We start from the raw sequence: 22,710 nt of genomic DNA, 5'->3' as shown, positions 1-22,710 counted from the left end.
TTCTATGGGAGTGGGGAGGTGCCGTTTTGCCTCCCACAGTTTCACTAATCCTATTCTTTCTCTCATCGCAGTCGTTGAGGGTCTCTGTGAGCAGAGTCTATCTTGTTTCATCTAGAGTTTGTGTTTCTCGATATATTGTTTTGCGCCGTCTCAGAGGATCAATGTTTCCTGAGTCGTCGGAGATGGATCTGTATAAATGATTCTTTATGGAGCTTATATTTTTTGGAGCAATTTGTGATGGGGAGTGGATCTGATGCATCTGAGCACTATGCCGAAGTTCGACATCTTTGGTGATTGCGATATTGTATTCGGTTTCTTAATGGATCTGTTTCAGCGGTCGATTTATGGTTTTTTGGTGGGTGAACTCTTGACGTCATGGTTAACGTTTTGGCATAATATTTTCGATGTTCTCTTTTCGTTGCTAGTGGGCCCGGTCCTTGGTTATGATCTCGACATTAATGAGTGTTAGGTTTGATTTGGATAGTTTTGTTTCTTTTGGCACTGTATGTGTTTCTTTATTTTATATATGGTCTAATGTTCTTACCTAACGCTTATCTTGCCAGGTAAACACGAAAAAAAAAAAAAAAACCAAGGTGTTCCTCAGACAATTCTACCCTTAGAGAGGTAGGAAGCACCTATTACAGATACAGCCACAAAAACTCAAATAATATCCTGGAGGGGTACCCCTAGGCCCTATAATACATTTGACCAACACCATAGGCTGTCTAGCATTTGCAGAATGAATCCCGCAACTCCTCTCATTCCAGAGATAATACAGAGTAGCAGTGAATACTACCCACCGAACCTTGTTCTTGAAAGAAATTAGCAGCTAGCTGCATTACCAGATTTGTTACACACCTCTTGTATCCCAACTAAGAAGCTCCCGTAAACCATTCCAGACCTCCGTAGTATACACACATTGACAAAAAATATGGTCTGAATTCTCCACATTTTGAACCCAAGTTGTATACTTTTTGGATTTTTACTCAACTGAGAGCCACAGAGTTGTACTAGGGTTTACAGTTAATTTCTTTTACAGTTCAATTCAAAACTAAAAATTCCCTCTTCTTTTATTTTGTTGCATTTTCTCAGTAACCAAACAGACACTAGGGTTTTAAAGAAAGGCGAAGTGAGAATGAACACAATCGCAGAGACGGTGTGGAGGGACATCGGGTCAACCCGTTTAGGACCTTCTCTATGTTCGCTTATCTATTACAAATTCACATTGTTTAATTTCTCTCTTACTGGATACTGATTGTTATAATCTCTGTGTGTGTGTGTGTGTCTCTCTCTCTCTCTATATATATATCTGCGGCGTCAACATCTATTGATTTGGAACGGAGCAGTAACCGATGATCAGCTCTCCATGTTTGTATGTGCTTCTCTATGCGTATTTTGCCTCAAATCATAATTGATTATGAAGCATCAATTGATGTTTACATATAAATTTATTGCAATATGTGTGTGTGTGTGTGTGTGTGTTTCTGTATCTGTATTTTTCCTCAATTATAATTGATTATGAAGCGTCAATTGATGTGTTTCTGTATGTTTGTTTTTTGCCTCAATTATAATTGATTATGAAACATCAATTGATTTTTAATTGCAACATATACATACAACATATATGTATATCTATATATCAATTTCAAACACTAATCATTTGCCACGTTATATATTCATATATATGAAAATGAAAATCTGATCTAATTTACTGCTTTATATACGACTTACACTTTTTTTTGGGTAAAAACTTGGAGAGAGCGACTAGGATAGTGGATCAACGAGGTGTGAAGAGGATATCTGGTGAACCCAGTGGGTGTTCCGCCTTTGAGGTTGATTGTGTACCGTTCCTTCCACATTTTGTGAACATAGGTTTTAAGTGTCAGCCTTTAATTGCACAAATTGAGATTTTATTCCACACCCGGCTCAAAATTGGAGTTCATTTGCCTTCAAATTGTGAATTTTTCAGTGAAAATACAAAACACTTTTGAAGGTTTAATTGGGTTTTAACTTCTATTTATTTGCTTTAGAAATTTGAGTTAGACTTTTATTAATTTACCTTGATTGACAAGTGATTTGGAACATTGCTTTCGTTTTTCTTGCAAAAATAAGGTAAATTAAAATTGGGTTGTCATTTATATACTCTGCTTTAGGTTGTGGGAGAATCTCAGAAGAAGGAGGAATATTTCTGCTTCACGGAACACTATTGTGCTTGTTTTTCATTATTCTAAGACATTGTGAACAGAGGAGAACAACTTTGTGTGAGTTTTATATGTCTTCTTTTAGTTCTAGTTACATTTGTCATTTGTTGGGATTCTCTATTTTTTTGTGTTGGTAGCAGTATAGTGCACCAAAGCCATCGTATTGTCTGCCAAGTTTGTTAAGATTTCACTAGAGATGCTTACAATCCTCAGTAATGTTTTCTCCATTCTTGAAGAGATGGGAGGAGGGTGTGCATTCCTTGCGGCAGCGACTTCAGATTCTCACAACTCCCAACAAGAAAGAAGGTCATATTGAGAACGGGTAGTCCTCCTAGGGCAAAGGATACCATTCTAGGGCAATCCTTTATTCTTAACAAACTCCATGAAAGCGTTGGGAAGAAGCCTAACAACAGTGACATGAGAAGATCACAACTTTTGGTTATCTCCGAAACAGCAATGGATGTGCGGTGGCTATGCTCCATCTCCTCCGGCAGGGGAAACTCTAAACTTCTACAACCCTGTATCAGAAGTAATTTCAATGTAGGAGGAGGTAGATCACCAAAGGGGAAAGACACCTGAAGAAGAGATGAACAATTATAGGTGTGCAACTCTTCAAGGCAAATATTGTTGATGGCCATCATCATATTCATATTCATTCTCTCTGCTGATGATGCTACTGTTATGGTCTGTAGAGCATCACATTCATTGATAATTAGAATCTTAAGCATCAGCTCCCACGTCCAAATTGCATGAGTCTCGGACATTTCTCTATGTCCAACTGTTCATGTTTTATTAATCTGGGACATTCCGGAGGCAATTCCTTCAAGTTTGGCATCCTTGAAATCTCCAATTTCTAAAGAGAAGACAGTGTTTTGCAATTCTGGCGGCAATTCTATCAAGTTTGTCATCTCTGACATCTCCAATTCTTGAAGAGAAGGCAGGCCTTGTAGAAACAGCCCAACTTGATTGGACAGGAGCCTTTGACATTTGAAAATATCAAGTTTCCTTAGAGATGGAAAGCGGATGGATAATTCACCGATCAACTTGGGACAATCAACCAAAGAAAGCTCTAAAAGGCAAGAGAACTCTCCAGCCCCTAATGCATGCCATTCCTCCCACTCTTCCATTTGCTTAAAGCTTAGTGTCTCTGGAGATTAAAATGGTTTGATCGAAGAAGAAGGCATCCCCATAGAACTCTCGACCCACATTTGTTATTGCTTTCATTCCTTCAATTCTTAGATATTTAGAGAGGGTAGCTGCCCAATTGATGCCAATGAATAGCAATTTGCACGGTCTATAAGTTCTAAGGACACCATGTTGCAAGATAAATTAGCTCCCTATGACCAATCCGGAAATTTTGTGCTCCCATAGTTGAAGATGCTGAGAGTCTTCAACCCTTCATGAGGTTGTAGCTTGTCAAGTACATCTCTTTCCCTTATTGAATCATCCGTATCGCCACCCCATTTCAATACTAATCCTTCAACATGTTTCTTGTTGGTCTCTGATGCATCCTGACCACTTACTACATTTTCCAGCCCTAAAATATTGAGTTTTCTCCTAAGATGGCAGAGTTCCTTCAACCCACTAATCCTTGACTCATCATTCTTGCAAACTACAAAATATATTAAATGCTGGAGATCTTTCAGCCTGCTCATTTGTGTTGGAATTTCAACCATTCTAGTTCCTTTGACATCAAGATGACGCAAGTTTATTAGTTTTCCCATGTTCACAGGCAAATCAGTCAGACATTCACAATATGAAAAATCAAATATTTGTAAATGGCACAAGATTGTTTCAGAATTAGGTAACTTCTTGATTCTTGTCTCAGAAAGATCTAAATAGCGTAAATGTAACAAATTTTTTTGAGGCAATTTAGAAATCTGATAGTTTGACAAAGATAGAACCTTTAAGCATCTCAAGATTGGGAACATATCATGTAGTACCTTATTGCCTGAGAAACAATATCGACATCCGGTTCTTTAATATGACATGAATGTGCTCAAACGCTTAACCTCACTAATAACCTTGAATTCTCAAATGCATCTTACCACAAACATATGAAAAATGATAAACTTTTTCAAATATGTGAACAAATGGCTTGTCATAATCTAGCCTAGAATAGTTGTCAAAAAAAATAATCTAGCCTAGAACGAAAGCCTCAAGACATATCTTGTGCTAAGTCATTGATCAAGTCCTGCATTACAAAATAAGAATTGGTGACAACTTGACTTAGTCTTTGAAGAAAGACCTCGATAATAATTCACGAAAGTAGTTGTTACCTTCATCTCCCACGGAATTGTTGTTTATAGGTTGCTGAACAAGATATAAGGCTATCCATATCTGGACTAACCTTTTCTTTTCAAATTTGTGATCTTTTGGAAATATCGAACTGTAAGCAAAGCATCGCTTTAATTGCGAACCAAGATAATGATAACTCAATTTTAGAGCTAGAGGAATGCTACAATCTAAACCCCATATCTCGTGTTTTAATATATCTTCCCATTCTTCAGTTTCCAATTTAGACCGCAAGAGACCTTCAGGTGATTTTACTGCAAAAGGTAGGCCACCACACTTGTTCACAAATTATCTTCCAATACTCACTAGCTCAGGATAAGCCATGCAATCTCCATTCACAAATGCATGCTTTGCAAAGAATGTCCAACAATCTTCAAACGACAATTACTCCAAGGGATGACTAGGAATGTGCGCATTATTGACTCCACTGCTTGTCGTTACAATGATCCTAATTTCCTGTGCTCCAGCTCTTAAAGGTCTTCTTAGTGTGTCCCAATCAATGTAATTGTCATTCCAAACATCATCTAAATCATTTAGAAATTTCTCCTTGCCACGTTCTCTTTCAACTTGGTCTAAAGTTGATCGAGACTCTTGATGTCCTTGTTTGATGAGGTGACATCGTAAAAAAATTTCTTTGTTATCATGGAAATATCAAATATATCAAAAACACAAACCCATGATTTAACAGGAAAATTGTCATTTATTCTGTATCATTGTATACAAACTGGGTAAGGGTCGTCTTGCCCATCCCTCCCATGCCAACAATGGGGATCTCATTCCCAGTTGTGTTGCTAGACAACAACAATTGAATTTTCTTCTCTTTGTCTTCCTTCCTACCACATACCTCATCTTCATATACCAAAGATGAGGTTGGCAGTGATGGTTTCCTTTCAACATCATCTCTTAATTTAAGAGATTTTTTTTTTTTTTTTTGCTAAAAATACACTCCAACTTACTAATGATCACTTTTATTGAGGACTCAATCTCATCATTAGACAAATAAACGGAAGTCGAGACCAATGGATTGATGCAAAATAAAGATTGCTTGATCAAACTTAAAAATTGACTGAAACCAACCTATTTTATGTTGCTTTGGGTTAGGGACTGATTATGATCAACTTCTTCCAACTTGTCCCTTAGGGCTTTGTTTGCAATTTCATCTAGCAAGCCGTCAGCTTGGTGGATAACATGTTGAAGCTCCTTGAGCCATGCTTTCACAGATTTGTTGTTGATCTGCTTGTTGTCCGCATCATCCAGGAGTGGTTGGAGGGCTAACAAGGTTGTCTGCAGCTTGTTTCCGAGTCCATCATCAAACGTCCGTTTGGACAATATGTGTACGAGCTCGCGAGAACCCAACCGATCAGATAGAATTTGAAGGAAAGCTGAAACAAATGCTCCACCCACCACTTCTCCAGTAATGTTCTTTTCTTCTCGAGAGTAGCTATAAAGAGGGAAATTAGCTGTGAAGAAGAGCTCTTAGATCTAGAAAGAGAGATCAGATATACTTAGCAGTGCGAAGAGCCTTTAGAGTGAAAGTGAGATCATGGTAGTGAAGAGCCTTTAGAGACCAGAGAGACTTATGTGAGATATAAATTTTGTAATTGTCCAATTTCGTTGTCAAAACGTGTCTGATTGAGTTGTAATTTTTGTTTTATTTTGAGTCTTGATGTCGGAAGCAAAATAACAAGTGCACGCATACTTCGATTCGGTGAGAACATCATTTAGAACAGGTATGCGCGTGAGGACACATTGCAAATATGTATTTTAGGTTGGTGGAGACTGCATTGGATTTTTCAGGGTCAAAACAGTCTTATTTTTGCTCTTTGTAAAAGTACAACCGGTTGCACTTTTAAACAGAACTGGTTGCACTTCATGCAGAGCAAATTGCAGCTCTCAGCCAAAATAGAATCGGTTGCGTTTTCCTGAATGTGCGATATTTTAGTTTTGCTAACTTTTTAGTTTCCTGATTTACTGAAACTTTTAGAGAAGTCGTCGTACGATTTTAAAACATCTTTCTATATATTTTGAGGACTCTCTAGTCTATATAAACCTCTCAAATTTCCACCCTTGTTGGAATTTTTAATGCTTCAATTAGGAAACACAAGGATTCATCTTTTTCACAATTGTTGAAGCTTTTTGAGAGAGATTTTAGGAGAAATTTGATTTAGATTTTTGAGAGCACACACTTAAACACACGAGTGATTTATGGTGATGTTCTTAATCTGATCGGATCAATACTGAAGATTCAAAGGTTGCATCCAGAAGTAGGGTTTGATCTTCAACTACAATTTCAAATCAAGTTGAAAGGAGGAATCAATCACACTACGAAGGGGTCGGAGCATTTGCAGAGTGTTCGTGATCTACCAACAATCCTTCTACAAGGATCAAGGTAGTAAGCCTAAAATCTAGAGCGTTTGGACGGGGGAGTCGCAAAGCCAGAGAGATATTCAACAATTGGTTCTTGGTATAGCGGATTTGGTGTAAGCCTGAGTCAGAGTCCATTGTACTTTGCTTCGATGATAATGAACCCACTCGATATTGCGAAAATCTTCGTGGTTTTCATCCCAGTTGGTCGGATTTCTTCCAACAAGGGTTCTATGCAAAAATCCTTGGTGTCATGTCTCAAACTTTATTTGCACTTTAATTTTTTGATGTTCGTTTTATTTTGGTAAAATTAAAATAAGCAAAGATTGGTAAAAAGAGCAAGTTAAACCTGTTCACCCCATTCTAGGTTATTTTTACATCAAACCTCCACATCCATTCCACATAACGCAACTCATAGTTGGTATCAGAGCTGGTTTTCTAAACAGTGAGTTGTTTCGTATGGAAGTCCTTTTCAAAAATAAAAATTATTTTTTATTTAAAAAATTATCATGGAAAATCCCGTGAGACAGGGTGAATTAAATTCTCGCTTGGCTAGGAAATTCAGAAAATCTCTAAGGAATGAAAAGATTGAAAATTTTAGAAAAGAGAATTTTTATAAATTTCATAGTTGTGGAAAAAGTATTATCATCTATAGGAAAGAATAGGAAACATAAAAGAAAAGAGGTACATAAATTGCTTCAGGAGACCAATGTTGAATTTCAGAATCTTCAGGGTAAGATAAGAATTTTCGAAAGTGAGGTAAGTCAAGCTAATTCTGCTAGAGAATCTCTTGTTGCTAGAGTTGCTTTTATTGAACTTGAATTGAAAAAGTCACTACAGAAATTGATTGCTTCTACTTCTGGGCAGATTAAGCTTAATGAGATGATTAGTGTTTCTGTAGGACAGAAGAATGGATTAGGTTTTGATGAGGCTTGAACTAGTAAGAAGGGTCATATTGTTTTTGTTAAACCCATGAACATGAATGTGCATATTTCTAAACCTAAATATGTTGTTGACCCTATGCATGCTAAGAATGTGTACACGATGTTTTATTGTTCTTATTGTGGTATAACTGGACATAGTCACGCTATAAAAAGAAAATATTTTTTTCTTGAATTTCATGGTTATAATTCCTTTGCACAAAATAGTTTTCATGCTAGAAAGTAAAATAATTGGAATAAACCTAGAAATTTTCATGCCAAAAGGAATTCAAATAAGAAAAAGAATGCTCTTGATGTTCCTTAAAAATTTCTTCACAAGTTGAATGTTAAAACAAATTTGGATGAAGAAAGAGGATTTGAAGTTGTATGTGCATGTTGATGCTATGGGACTTATTTCCAATAGGTGTATGGGTGCAAACCCCCCAACTAGATTGTAAGGAGTTTTTATGGTTATGGACTGTGCTAAGATGTTTATTTTGTTTCCATTGAACCAGATCTTGTATTTTAGGATAAGGTTTTTATTTTATTATTTTTTATTTTATGAGAATGTGAAGATCATGTTTTTCTTTGTTTATACATGAGTGATATTGATTTCTCTTAAATTTATTATATCTTTATAAATGCAAATTGGGACACATGATTATCTGATGAATGAAATTCTTGATGTGTAATCTATACTTATGAAAATCAATTTGCTATATTTATCTATTTTTAGAGACATGTCTCTTAAGTTCATATGTTTGAGCACTAGTCCTCAAGTTCATATGTTTGAGCACTAGTCCTCCAACTCTGAGAAAATTAATTGAAAATCATTGAGAAGTTGATTAGATCACATTGTTTAGAGAAGCTATAAAGGTTATTGCTAAAAAAAAAAAAGGGCATATATTTATAAAAAATAAAAATAAAAATTTCAGCATGAAAAAAAGAAAAGAAAAATCAATTGATGTGCTGAAAATCTTTGCTAAGGAAAAGGCTACCTATTGAGATTAGTTCGAAAGCTCCTAAGACTTTGAAGTGAAGCAAATTGAGTAAAAAGAAAGGAGGAGACAAGTCAAAATAGGGAATTGCTGTCTACTCATTAGAGTGAAAGCCGCCTTGCTTAGAAAAAAAAAAATGTTTAATAAGCTCAAGCAATTTTATCTTGATGCTTTTTATCCAATGTGCTTTAGTTAATTGATAAATGATATTTGATTAAATTTTGATGATGTTGGATTGCACACACACACATGAGCTTGCTAGGCAAATTTCTAAATTTTTATAAATACCACAAGTTTGGGATTCATGTTGTGATTATATGTTTGAGAATGGATTTTGTTGCATAATATGTGGTCTTAAAATTTTGTTTTCATAAAGTGTTTTGAATATTTGAGAAATTTGTGGTCCTCGTATATGAGATTGTTCTCATCATTAAAGTTGTCTTGTTTTTAATATTCAAAAAAGAATTTTTTTCCTTTAAATCTTGAAAAATTCCAAAAAGATTTTGTTTTATCTTTAGATAGGAATTTTATTTGTATTTAAAGTTTTTTTTTTTTTTTTGGGTGCTTTTATGCTGCCCCATGCGTTTTGTTCTTATATGTGTTCATGCGATTTGAATGGCAAAAACATCAGTTTTTATGTTTTTCGCTCGTTCCAGTTTTGGTGCAGTTTAACTTAAGTCACTTATGCATGTCATGTGCCAAATTTAAGACACCATTGCACACCCTAGACACCTCCAAGTGCCACCACTTGTTCCCATTCGCCTTTGGATGCATCGGTAAGACATTGCTAGTTTTTCTTCTTTAATCATAAGTTTAGATCTTTTATTGCATTTTGATGCTAGAAATGTAAATAATGATTCACTGAACCAGTTTGGGAAAATCATGAGGATTTGGTTGATTTTGGGTGATTCATTGCATTTGCGGTGATTGGATAAACATTGTTTAAGATTTTTTGAGGCTGTGTTCATATTTTTGGATTGAAGTCATAGGAGTCGACTTTTAAACTTGAGGTTAGAATTAATGCATACAAGTGTTTGAAATATTGCATCAACCAAGTTTTCTTATAGCCCATTTTTTTTTGACATGTTCTTGTAATGGCTTCAAGAAGACTAAGGTTCATGATTTGGAATTGTGATTGTGGTGAAAATTGATGTAATAGCTCAAGTCATTAAAGTTAATTTGAATGATCTTGAAGCTTTTGATCTTGGATGCTTAGGTGTTTATGATTTGGTTTTAGTGACATTGAGGATATTGATTGTTAAATATAGTTTTGGAGATATTTTGATGATCATGTCTATATTTGGATGTTTTATTTAGTGATGCTATTTTGACGATGATAATTATTTGTGGATAGATTTTTTAACGAGGGAGATGGATACATGTAGGTATTTATGTGAATGATGGATGATTTTATTTTCATGCTTATCTCTTATATTGTTCATATATGTCCATCTTGTGTGAACTTTTAGCTCAATTTTCGATTGGTATTGATATCCTCTATTAGTTTGTTCTTTTCTTCCTTTTATGCATAGTTTGTCAGTTTCTTACAAAAGGGGGGAGAAGATGTGGGATGTAAAAATGCAACTCACAGAAGAGGTACTTTATGTTCAAGGGGGAGATATCATGTGTAATTTTGAGCATATTGTTTCTATTTGTTTTGTAGATGGAACATGTGTTAAATAGCTTTCTTTTGTTCCACTTCTACTATATATTCATGTTTTTATGCTTATTGGTCTATCTTATGCATGGTTGATAGTATTATTCCTCTTCAGTGTTTATTCTCTCTTATTATTATTATTATTATTTTTATTTTTATTTTTTTTCATTTTTTGTTAAGCTTTATTTGTCAATTTGTAGTAAAAAGGAGAGAAGTGGTATATCTTTGAGGGGGAGAGTTACTGATGTTGATATTGATATCTTTATATTTTATTTTTCATGATTAAGCTTTCATTGTTTAGCATTGTGCTGGTTTACAGGTTATTTCCACTGAACACGTGCTCTGCTACCCTAATGAACCTTCGTTCCATTTTATTTATTTATTATTATTATTGTTTTCTATTTTGACAATCAATGTAATTTACTTTTCCTGTTTGAGTTAGATTACATGTTGTCTAGGGGTCTTGTCACGATATTGTCAAAGGGGGAGATTGTGAGATATAAATTTTGTAATTGACTAATTTCGTTGTCAAAACGCGTCGGATTGATTTGTAATTTTTGTTTTACTTTGAGTCTCAATGTTGGAAACGGAACAACAAGTGCAAGTATACTTCGATTCGATGAGAACATCATTTAGAGTAGGTATGTGAGTGAGGACACATTGCACATTTGTATTTTAGGTTGGTGGAGAGTGCGTTCAATTTTTCAAAGTCAAAACATTCTTATTTTTGCCCCATGCAAAAGTACAACTGATTTTACTTTAAAACAGAACCAGTTTCACTTTCTGAAATCAGAAATGGTCTCGGCAAAAACAAAACCAGTTGCATTTTGCTGATTGTGCGAGATTTCAGTTTTTGGTAACTTTTTAGTTTCATGTGAAACTTTTAGAGAAGTCCTTATGCAATTTTAAAACATCTTTTCATAGATTTTGAGGACTCTCTAGTCTATATAAGCCTCTCAAAACTTCAACCATAGTAGGGATTTTTAATGCTTCAATTGGAAAAATAAGGACTCGTCTTTTACACAATCGTTGAAGCTTTTTGAGATAGATTTTCAAAGAAATTTGATTTATATTTTTGAGAGCACATACTTAAACACACGAGTGATTGAGGGTGGTGTTCTTAATCTGATCCGAAGATTCAAAGGTTCCATTCAGAAGCAGGGTTTGATCTTCAACTACAAATTCAAATCAAGTTAAAAGGAGTAATAAATCACACTACGAAGGGGTCAAAGCATTCACGGAGTGTTCGTGATCAATCAGCAATCCTTCTACGGGGTTCAAGGGAGTAAGCCTGATGCCTAGGCGTTTGGACAAGGGAGTCGCAAAGCTTGAGAGACATTCAACTATTTGTTCTTTGTAGAATGGAGTTGGTGTGAGCCTGAGTTAGAGTCCATTGTACTTTGCTTTGAATATAGTGGATCATTTCGCTCGAGACTGCGAAAGTCTCCATGGTTTTCATCCCAGTTGCTCAGATTTCTTCCAACAAGGGTTTCCACGCAAAAATCCCTGGTGTCATCTCTCAAACTTTATTTACTTTACTGGCACTCTAATTTTGCTTTGTGGGTTGATGATCGTTTTATTTCGAAAAAAATAAAATAAGCAAAATGTGGTAAAAAGAGCAAGTTAAACCTATTCACCCCCATTTAGGTTATTTTTACATTAAACGTCCATTCCGCATAGCGCAACTCACAACTTAGTAGTGATAGAGATCAGATAGAGACTTGGCAGTGAAGAGCCTTTAGAGAAGTGAAGAATCTTTAGAGATTGAGCCACTTGAATGTTGAATTTGGTGGTTAAGAACGATTAGACTTTTGTTAATTTACCATTAAGCTTTACTTCATCCTTCTTAACCATCTCTAAAGACTCTTCACTGCTAAGTCTCTTTGATCTCTAAAGGCTCTTCACTCCCAGTCTCTCTATTTGATCTTCGTCTTTAAGTCTCTCTAATCTCTATCACCGCTAACTCTCTCTGACCTTTAGAGGCTCTTCACTGCCAAGTCTTTGATCTCTCTCTCTCTCTCTAAAGGCTTTCACACTGCTAAGTCTCTTTGATCTCTCTTTCTAGATCTATGGGGCTCTTCTTCACAGCTAATTTATAGCTACTTTGTAGAAGAAAAGAACATTGCTGAAGAAGTGGTGGGTGGAGCATTTCTCTCAACTTGCCTTCAAATTCTATTTGATCGGTTGGCCTCTCGCGAGTTCGTACGCATATTTTCCAAACGCAAGTTTGATGATGGACTCAGAAACAAGCTGCAGACAACCTTGTTGACCCTCCAACCACTGCTGGATGATGCGGACAACAAGCAGATCTCCAACAAATCTGTGAAAATTTGGCTCAAGGAGCTCCAACATGTTATCCACCAAACTGATGACTTGCTGGATGAAATTGCAACCAAAGCCCTAAGGGACAAGTTGGAAGATGCTGATCATGATCAGTCCCTAACGCAAAGCAGCAAAAAATAGGTTGGTTCAGTCAATTTTTTAAGTTTGATCAAGCAATCTTTGTTTTCCATTAATCCATCGGTCTCGACTTCCGTTTATTTGTCTAATGATGAGATTGGGTCCTGGATGAAAGTTATCATTAGTAAGTTGGGAGTGTTTTCTTGAGCAAACAAAATCTCTTAAATTGAGAGATGATGTTGAAAGGAAACCATCACAAAGGCTGCCAACCTCATCTTTGGTATGTGAAGATGAGGTTTGTCGTAGGAAGTACGACAAAGAGAAGATAATTCAATTATTGCTGTCTAGCAACACAACTGGGAATGAGATCCCTTTGATCCCCATTGTTGGCATGGGTGGGATGGGCAAGACAAACCCTGCCCAGTTCGTATACAATGATGGTAGAATAAATGACAATTTCCTATTAAATCATGGGTTTGTGTTTTTGATACATTTGATATTTTCATGATAAGAAAATTTTGGACGATGTCACCTCATCAAACAAGGACATCAAGAGTCTCGATCAACTTTAGACGAAGTTGAAAGAGAATGTGGCAAAGAAGAAATTTCTAAATGATTTAGATGATGTTTAGAATGACAATTACATTGATTGGGACACACTAAGAAGACCTTTTAGAGCTGGAGCACAGGAAAGTAGGATCATTGTAACGACAAGTAGTGGAGTCAATAATGCGCACATTCCTAGTCATCCCTCAGAGTAATTACCTTTTGAAGATTGTTGGTCATTATTTGCAAAGCATGCATTTGTGAATGGAGATTGTATGGTTTATCCTGAGCTAGTGAGTATTGGATGAGAAATTGTGAACAAGTGTGGTGGCTTACCTTTAGTAGTAAAATCACTTGAAGGTCTCTTGTGATCTAAATTGGAAACTGAGGAATGGGAAGATATATTAGAACACAAGATATGGGGTTTAGATCGCAGCATTCTTCCAGCTCTAAGATTGAGTTATCACATTATCTTGGTTCGCAATTAAAGTGATGCTTTGCACACTGTTCGATATTTCCAAACGATCACTGATTGGAAAAGAAAAGGTTAGTGCAGTTATTGATAGCCTTATATCTTGTTCAACAACCTAGAAACAACAATTCCGTAGGAGATGAAGGTAACGACTACTTTCGTGAATTATTAACAAGGTCTTTCTTTCAAAGACTAAGTCATCTTGTCACATATTCTTATTTTGTAATGTATGACTTGATCAATGACTTAGCACAAGATATATCTGGAGGCTTTCGTTCTAGGCTAGATTATGACAAGACACTTGTTCACATCTTTGAAAAAGTTTGTCATTTTTCATATGTTTGAGGTGAGTACGGTGCATTTGAGAAATTCAAGGTTATTAGTGAGGTTAAGCGTTAGACCAAATTCATGTCATATTAAAGAGCCGGATGTCGATATTGTTACTCCGGCAATAAGGTACTACATGATACGTTCCCAGTCTTGAGATGCTTAAAGGTTCTATCTCTGTCAAACTATTAGATTTCTAAATTGCCTCAAAAAAATTTGATACATTTATGCTATTTAGATCTTTCTGAGACAAGAATCAAGAAGTTACCTAATTCTGTAACAACCTTGTGCCATTTACAGATATTAGATTTTTCACAGTGTGAATGTCTGACTGACTTTCCTGTGAACATGGGAAAACTGATAAACTTGCGTCATCTTGATGTCAAAGGAACTAGATTCATTGAAATTCCAACACAAATGAGTAGGCTGAAGGATCTCCAACATTTAACATATTTTGTAATTTGGAAGTATGATGAGTCAAGGATTAGTGGGTTGAAGGAACTTTGCCATTTTTGGGGAAAACTCAATATTTTAGGGCTGGAAAATGTAGTAAGTGGTCAGGATGCATCAGAGGCCAATATGAAAGATAAGAAACATCTTGAAGGATTAGTATTGAAATGGGGTGGCTATACGGATGATTCAATAAGGGAAAGAGATGTACTTGACAAGCTACAACCTCATGAAGGGTTGAAGACTCTCAGCATCTTCAACTATGGGAGCGCAAAATTTTCGGATTGGTCATAGGGAGCTCATTCATCTTGCAACATGGTGTCCTTAGAACTTATAGACCGTGCAAATTGCTATTCATTGGCATCAGTTGGGCAGCTACCCTCTCTAAAATATCTAAGAATTGAAGGAATGAAAGCAATAACAAATGTGGGTCGAGAGTTCTATGGGGATGCTTCTTCTTCGATCAAAACCATTTTAATCTCCAGAGACACTAAGCTTTAAGCAATTGGAAGAGTGGGAGGAATGGCATGCATTAGGGGCTGGAGAGTTCTCTTGCCTTTTAGAGCTTTCTTTGGTTGATTGTCCCAAGCTGATCGGTGAATTATCCATCCACTTCCTATCTCTAAGGAAACTTGATATTTTTGAATTTCAAAGGCTCCTGCCCAATCAAGTTGGGCTGCTGCTGCAAGGCCTGCCTTCTCTTCAAGAATTGGAGATGTCAGAGATGACAAACTTGACAGAATTGCCCCCGCAATTGCAAAACCCTGTCTTCTCTTCAGAAATTGGAGATTTCAAGGATGCCAAACTTGAAGGAATTGCCTCCGGAATTGTCCCAGATTAATAAAACTTGAACAGTTGGACATAGAGAAATGTCTGAGCCTCATGTCATTTTTGGACGTGGGAACTGATGCTTAAGATTTGGATTATCAATGAATGTGAAGCTCTACAGACCATAATAGTAGCATCATCAGCAGAAGGAATGAATATGAATATGATGATGGGCATCAACAATATTTGTCTCGAAGACTTGCACATCTATAAATGTTTATCTCTTCTTCAGGTGTCTTTCCCCTTTGGTGATCTACCTCCCTCCTACATTGAAATTACTTTTGATAGAGGGTTGTAGAAGTTTAGAGTTTCCCCTGCCGGATGAGATGGAGCATAGTCACCACACATCCATTGCTGTTTCAAAGATAACCAGAAGTTGTGATCTTCTCAAGTCATTGTTGTTAGGCTTCTTCCCAACGCTTTCAAGGAGTTTGTTTAGAATAGAGGATTGCCCTAGAATGCTATCCTTTGCCCTAGGAGGACTGCCCACTCTCAATCTGACCTCCTTTCTTGTTGAGAGTTGTGAGAATCTGAAGTCGCTGCCGCAAGGAATGCACACCCTTTTCCCATCTCTTCAAGAATTGTCGATACATAACTGTCCTGAAGTTGAATCATTTCCAGATGGAGGTTTGCCAATTAACCTACGTGTCATTGACATCCATTATTGCAAGAAACTGATGAAGGTCCGGATGGATTGGGTTTTGCAAACACTCCCATCTCTTGGAGGATTCAATATTAGCGGTGAATCCTTGTCAGAAGTATTGTTGGAATCATTTCCGGAGGAGTGGCTATTGCCCACCACTCTTACCTATCTTGACATCAGTTTTCTTCCAAATCTCAAGAAACTCAACCACAAGGGCCTTCAACACCTCACCTTTCTTACACATCTATACATCACTAATTGCCCTGAGCTCCAGTCCTTGCCAGAAGAGGTGCTGCCCGACTCTTTCTCTTTCCTGATTATACGGGAACGTCCATTGCTGTAACCACGTTTCCAAAGGGAGAAAGGGGAAGATTGGCCCAATATTTCTCAAATCTGCCACATAAGGATCGATGGTGAAGAGATAGTAAAAATTCTGCCACATAAGGATTGATGGTGAAGAGATAGTAAACTTGGAGTGACAGACACTCATGCATGCTCGAATTGGATTCCTCTGGTTTCTATTCCATTCAGGTACTAAAGTTTCTACACTCTGTACTACAACATACTTGAAGTTGTTACTTTCTTCTATCTATTAATTTTCGCCCCCTTACTTTACTTAGGCTGTCAATGCCAGTGGTATTATGGCCATGCCCAGATGATCAAGTTTCAACTTTCTCCACATTGATGGTTCCACAGAAACTCCAATTTTCCATCAGGTATGTGCCTCCTCATTTTTGGCAGATACTATCTGAATTAATGTCAATTCTAAAACATACAGGATGGCGATTCTAACAAGTTTTCATCGGCAATGACATGTATAATAAATCTGGTTTAATTTGATAGACTTTTGTATACTAATTAGTAAGAATAATTTTCTCTTGCAGCTAAAAACCACCCTTAGGTCTCTGTTTGATTCTCAGAAACAATGATGAAAGGCAAAGGAAAATGGAAAAAGAAGGCAGAAATTAAAGAAACTAGTTCATAGGTAAAAGTATGTGAATTCTTTACTGGTTCCCAAACATATTCTTATTGCTCTGCATAGTTAATTGTTCCCTTTTCTTTAACCAAAGAGAAAAGAAAAGTAAAAGAAAAGAAAGTAAAAGCAATATTATTTTCGTATAAGTTATAAAGTCCTTTATTTTTGCTTCATATTTTATTTTCTCACAGTTTTCAATTACAAGTTACAAGACAAAAATAATGAAATACTATCAATTTCGTTTCTTTCCTTTTTAATTTCAGATTTTCAATGGATTCTCCAAAGAACTGCTTAACATCTGGTTTTGCGTGAAACTTGCAGTGTTAGTGAGGGAAACATTGATCTCAGGCAAGTCACATTTTTAATGAAATATTAGATCACAAACATCAATAGCAACTTCAATGAAGTTCATCATGGCATTTATCAATATTAAAGTTTGCATTAGTTACCATCCCTTTAATGAAGTGGGTGTCATTTCTCACAATTGACATTATTGAGTAGGCAATTATCCTTAGCATTCTAGTAAAATGTAACTATCTAAAAATTTTATACGAAAAGCTGTCATAAGAAATAAAGAGTATGCTTTTACTGACTTTAGTTGGTTGATGGCATTAGTTCTCTCAACTTCACTCAATTTTTCTTACATGACTTACTAATATTCCCATTTATCATTATTTCAGCACAACAATATTGTTTCTGACTGCATTCTTCTTCAAATCTTTGTCTTTACTGTTTTACTTGTGATTTTTTTATGTGAAAGAAGCTATATTGATTTGAGCATCCGTTCTTTATTCCTTTATGTCTTCTAGCTACATCTATTCCAATCTAAATGGAGCTGTTGAAGTTGCATGGATGCTAAATTTTATCCATTTGTTGTACCATGTTCCTGCAAGTCTTGATTTCTAGTTTTTTATTTTTATTTTATTTTTTTAATCATAATATCTTGGTTTCCAGTTTGGTTGGCTTAAAATTGATACTTGGTGGTGGTCTGGTGCTTAAAATGGAACTGTGATTATTTTGGAGGCACAACAGGGTGCGGAAGGCATCAATGGTCTTTGTAGGTCTTATAGATTCTCCATTAAGTTGTGTAAAGCTTTGGGCCTAGGAATTAAGTTGTGTAAAGCTTTGGGCCTAGGAAGCATGTATATAGGATATGGATACGACACGATACGGGTATAGCGATAGGGCACATCTCAAATAAACGAGATACGGATAGGGATAGGCTACGGCAATAAAAATGATAAATTATATTTTTATATATATAAAAACTAATTTTTGGACAGTTTCTTAAAATATTATGAATCTAAATGCAATCACTAACAAAACATAGGAGTTCGTTTCACAAAACATAAAACAAGTATCCCTAGTCATATATTTTGATTTTTTCTTAACAATTATACTATAATATTATTGTTGGAAAAGTTACATTTTAAGTTCAAAATTTGTTAAAAATGTGTTTTTAAGTATCTGAAAAGTATTGGATACATGGTCAAAGTATTTGAGAAGTATCGGATATGTGGTCAAAGTATCTGAGAAGTATCAGATACGTGTTAAAGATTAAAAAATATAATATAAAATTATGGACATGTTTAAGAAGTATTGGAAATGTATCCGCGAGTATCCGAGGAGTGTTGGTATCCGATATGGACACGATATGAGTACATCGACCTTGTAGAAGTATCCGTGCTTCCTAGCTTTGGGTTATCTGGTTTAACTGTTTTGGCATCTGCCATCCACTTTTTTGCAGTGTGTTGGGGGACATGTGGCATATTCTGGCCTTTTGGTTGAAAGTACTTGGCATTGTTTATTTTGTGTATGTGAAGGTGATTGGCCTTCTTTGATATGTATAAAAGGCTTAAAAATTCAGGCTTCCTTATCATAGTTGTGTGGCTGCATAAATCACTATTGCAGTTAGGGCAGTTATTGTTGCAGCTGGAGTCATGGGACTTCAGGCAAGTTTATATTCATTTTCACTGTTGGAAAACCTTGTAGGGTTTGGGTAAATATTAAATAATCACTGTGAGTTATTTGAGGCTAGGTCGTGTAACAGAAAGTCAAAGTTAGGGTTCTTTACATTGTCTTTGATTTTTTGGGTTTGTTTGAACGAGGTTATTAACATATCCGAACTGTTCAGTAACGATGCAACAAAATGATATATATTATAATATTGTTGAGAAAAGGTTGTTTCAAGCTTTGCAAGTTTATAATGATTTTGAGGTTCCGCAACATTTCCTACTCTTGCAGGTGGATGATTACTCGTGGACCAATGTACCTATCATATGGACCATTGGAGACGTTACAAATCGAATGAATCTTACTCCTGTGGCCTTGATGGAGGGAAAATGCTTCTGAGTATGTGTTTCATCTGGATCTTCATTAACTGTCATTGTGGAATTGCTCTTCTAACTTCATTATCATGGCTATGGCAAATTGATGCTTTCAATTCTTTTTTAATGCCTGTAGAGTACTGTTTTTGCTGTGTTCTGGTATCAATTCCCCCTTCTGATATGGCTATAGCAAATTGATGCTTTCAATTCTTTTTTAATGCCTGTAGAGTACTGTTTTTGCTGTGTTCTAGTATCAATTCCCCCTTCTGATATGGCTATAGCAAATTGATGCATGTTAATGCCTGTAGAGTACTGTTTTTGCTGTGTTCTGGTATCAATTCCCCCTTCTGATACATGCCTCTTCTTATTTTTTCCCACCTTGCTATAATTTTTTTGTCCGAATTCTACATCAATGTAGTTAATTTATTATTATTATTATTATTTTTATATATATTGAAGATAGTTTTACAAATTGTTAGAGATTGTGAAATAGTCACATTTAACTCACTTACCCTTCTGGGATACGAGTTTTTGATCTGGATTCAGATTTTGTACTTTAATTCAACATATCTATTTTGTCTTACAAGTTTATAATTTTTTTTGTGTTAGTACGACATAGACCTCTCTTTTGTATGGATCAGCTTATGTATTCACATTTTTTAATCCTCAAATATAGGGTTCGGTTTTGTGCTGATACAAAATATGCGACTTGCCCGGTGGCCCCCCTGTGTGTGCGCGCGCGCCCGCACAGGCACCAACTTCACTCAATTTAGATCACACACATCAGTAGCAATATTGATCAACTTCACTCAATTTCTCTTACATGAGCCACTCAGGCACATGTTGGAATCCTAGTTGCATGAATTATTAATTACTTTTATTTATTAATAAATCTTAATTGGTATCTTCCACCAGCTCTATGGTTGCTGATGATAGTAGTAGATATAGGGCACATATCCATTCTCTTTGGGTTTGAATCCGGAAAATCCCTCGATGTGCTATTAGTTGCAGTCTCTAATATATGCATGCTGGAAGAGAACCAATACAAGATTCATGTGCCTTGGGAGCTCAAAGTATAATAAGGTATGCAATATTGAGTTGCATCTCTTTGGAGGCTACAATGTGCCCGACTAGCCCCATGTGCAAATGGCATCACAGGCCTTGAAATGAGAGGTTAGTGCAAGAGATTTAGGTTTTAATTTTTTTTTTATTATGCTATTCTATTAGGGGATTTTTGTTTTTGAATTCATGCTCTTACAATTTTAAGATGAGAAATATAAGTTTGCCTTTTGAAGAGATTTTGCAATATTGAAGTCTGCTTTAGTTACCATCCCTTCAGTGAAGTGGGGGTCTTGAGCACAAATTGACATTTTTGAGTAGGCAATTATACTTAGGATTCCAGTAAAATGTAAATCTCTCATATTTTTATACAAAAATCTATAATAAGAAACTAAGAATGCTCTTACCTGACTTTAGATGGTTGATGGCAAAAGTTCTCTTACCCTTAATTAGTTATCCATTGATGGCACAGATGCCACCTTTTTTTTTTTTTTTTTTCAGTTTACGATGATAGTTAGAATTTGAGCAACCTTATTGCAACTGTCTCACATCTGTATTAGCAACTAAGATTGCTTTTTTAGAAAACTACTTAGTAATTAATGGTTAGATTATGTTTAATTTCTTCTCAGGTTGTGCTATGTAAAATGATACTCTTCATGATTTTTCTTTGAATGAGAATTTTTTGTAGCAGACGAGGGAAATGTTGGCTTCTCACTTTGTTTCTCTGTGTATGATGGTTTATTGATTCTGATATATGGTTCTGAAATAATATAAAATGATTCAAAAACCATGTGTGGTTTCTTGTTGTGCTGAGCATTAAATTTTGTATCTGGGAGTTAAGTGACACCAAATTCTTTTGTGGTTTCTGTTTAATTTCTGATTACTCAAACATATTTCAAACGAAGTTTTTTGTTAGCCAGAAGAGTTTAGACTATGAATTGCTGTGTGGATGGTTAACTATTTTTATGTATGGTCTAGAAGGCACTTAATCTATGCTTACTAAAACAATTTGCATTAAATCAACCTGAATAGTGCTCTAATTCAGATGGTGGTACATCTTCTCGTGATTTGTACTCCCAAGCAATGGGAGTAGAAAAATGGGCTGTGTTCGTATATATGGCTTGGTCCTCCACTTAAATGTCATTTGGGTCCCATGTCCTACTCGGGTGGAACTTTTGAGGAGGGTGACACAGTGAGGAAGAGGTGTGGGTTGTACTTGCAGAATTTCAACAGACAGTCTAATATGAAGGCGTAGTATGATGAAGAACTTGAGAGTCTAAAACAACAAATGGCCATGTTATTGCGTCATCATATGCAGACTCCGAATTCTAGTGGAGCGGGTAGAGTTGCCAATGACCTTGTGTGTCTTATACATGTAATCTTATTCTCTTTATAAATATTTATTTATAAGTAAATTTTATGGTTATAGGTTTTGAACTCTTCTGTCACTCAAAGGAGACTCCCCACATTTTGATTCCAGTCATGACACTCCATCTTTGGTGAGCACCCTAAAAGTCATCTTCAAATGTTAGTGCCTTATAATTTATATAATATTCCTATTTGATTATTACTATGCTCTGTTGAAATGCAGTGCAGTCCAAGCAGAAAAACAAGAGAGCAAGGCAAGTTAAGCAATATATATTGCATCCATCACATCTTATCACTTAACCAGAGCACTGTGATCTTATTTTGGAAATTATGTTTTAGATTCTTCATTGGGAAAACTAGTTTGTTGTATAAATAGATTAAGATTTGACATACTGAAACAGAGGATTTGGATGTTCTATGGTATATGTTGAATTTGAATGTTGACTGCATCTATTAATTCGCTTTCTGATATAAAAAAAATACTACAATTCTCATAAAATACCCTTGCTAAAACTTCAACAAAATCCCTCATATAAGGGTCAAAACCCACTACAGTCATCTTTTTATCTCTCTTTAGACTTCACAAATCGCAATATAGTGGCCCACTTGAATATGGGTTGACAAAATTTTTTCTAAGATTGCTTTTAGTTACTATTAATCATATTAAATTTTGAGTTTCTATTTTTCTTTCTAAATTAGAAATTTTATAAGCATACATGGTTCATGTTGGAATTTTTTTGATTTGAATTGCTTTTATTATGTTAGCATGAAAGTAATTGAAATGGGAGTATTTTTAAAAAAATAATAATAATTTATTTAATTAAAAAGGGGGGATGAGGAATTTTAGATAAAAATATCAATTTATTTAAAGTTCTTTTG

At 35.6% G+C, this 22,710-nt stretch overlaps 2 long non-coding RNA genes across 3 annotated transcripts; both read left to right on the top strand.

Annotated features, from left to right (window-relative positions):
• The first annotated feature begins 551 nt into the window (after positions 1-551).
• LOC132300068 (uncharacterized) lies at positions 552-17,426 on the top strand. Of its 2 annotated transcripts, none has more exons than XR_009480270.1 (4): positions 552-16,632; positions 16,722-16,817; positions 16,986-17,086; positions 17,341-17,426. It is a non-coding gene; the product is annotated as an uncharacterized LOC132300068 (long non-coding RNA). The 2 variants fall into 2 exon arrangements; XR_009480269.1 differs by having other exon boundaries at positions 16,986-17,092; positions 17,341-17,420.
• A 1,898-nt stretch (positions 17,427-19,324) lies between these two features.
• Positions 19,325-22,090, top strand: LOC132300069 (uncharacterized). Its single transcript, XR_009480271.1, has 5 exons — positions 19,325-19,429; positions 20,320-20,577; positions 21,509-21,803; positions 21,893-21,962; positions 22,055-22,090. It is a non-coding gene; the product is annotated as an uncharacterized LOC132300069 (long non-coding RNA).
• Positions 22,091-22,710: the final 620 nt, after the last annotated feature.

The sequence above is a fragment of the Cornus florida genome, unplaced genomic scaffold (assembly GCF_030987335.1).
Source record: "Cornus florida cultivar Cherokee Brave unplaced genomic scaffold, ASM3098733v1 CherokeeBrave_3.0.0_Hap2_Chr03, whole genome shotgun sequence".
Classification (NCBI taxonomy): Eukaryota; Viridiplantae; Streptophyta; class Magnoliopsida; order Cornales; family Cornaceae; genus Cornus; species Cornus florida.
Note: the sequence above shows the minus strand (reverse complement) of the source record. Positions and strands in the feature narration are given on the sequence as shown.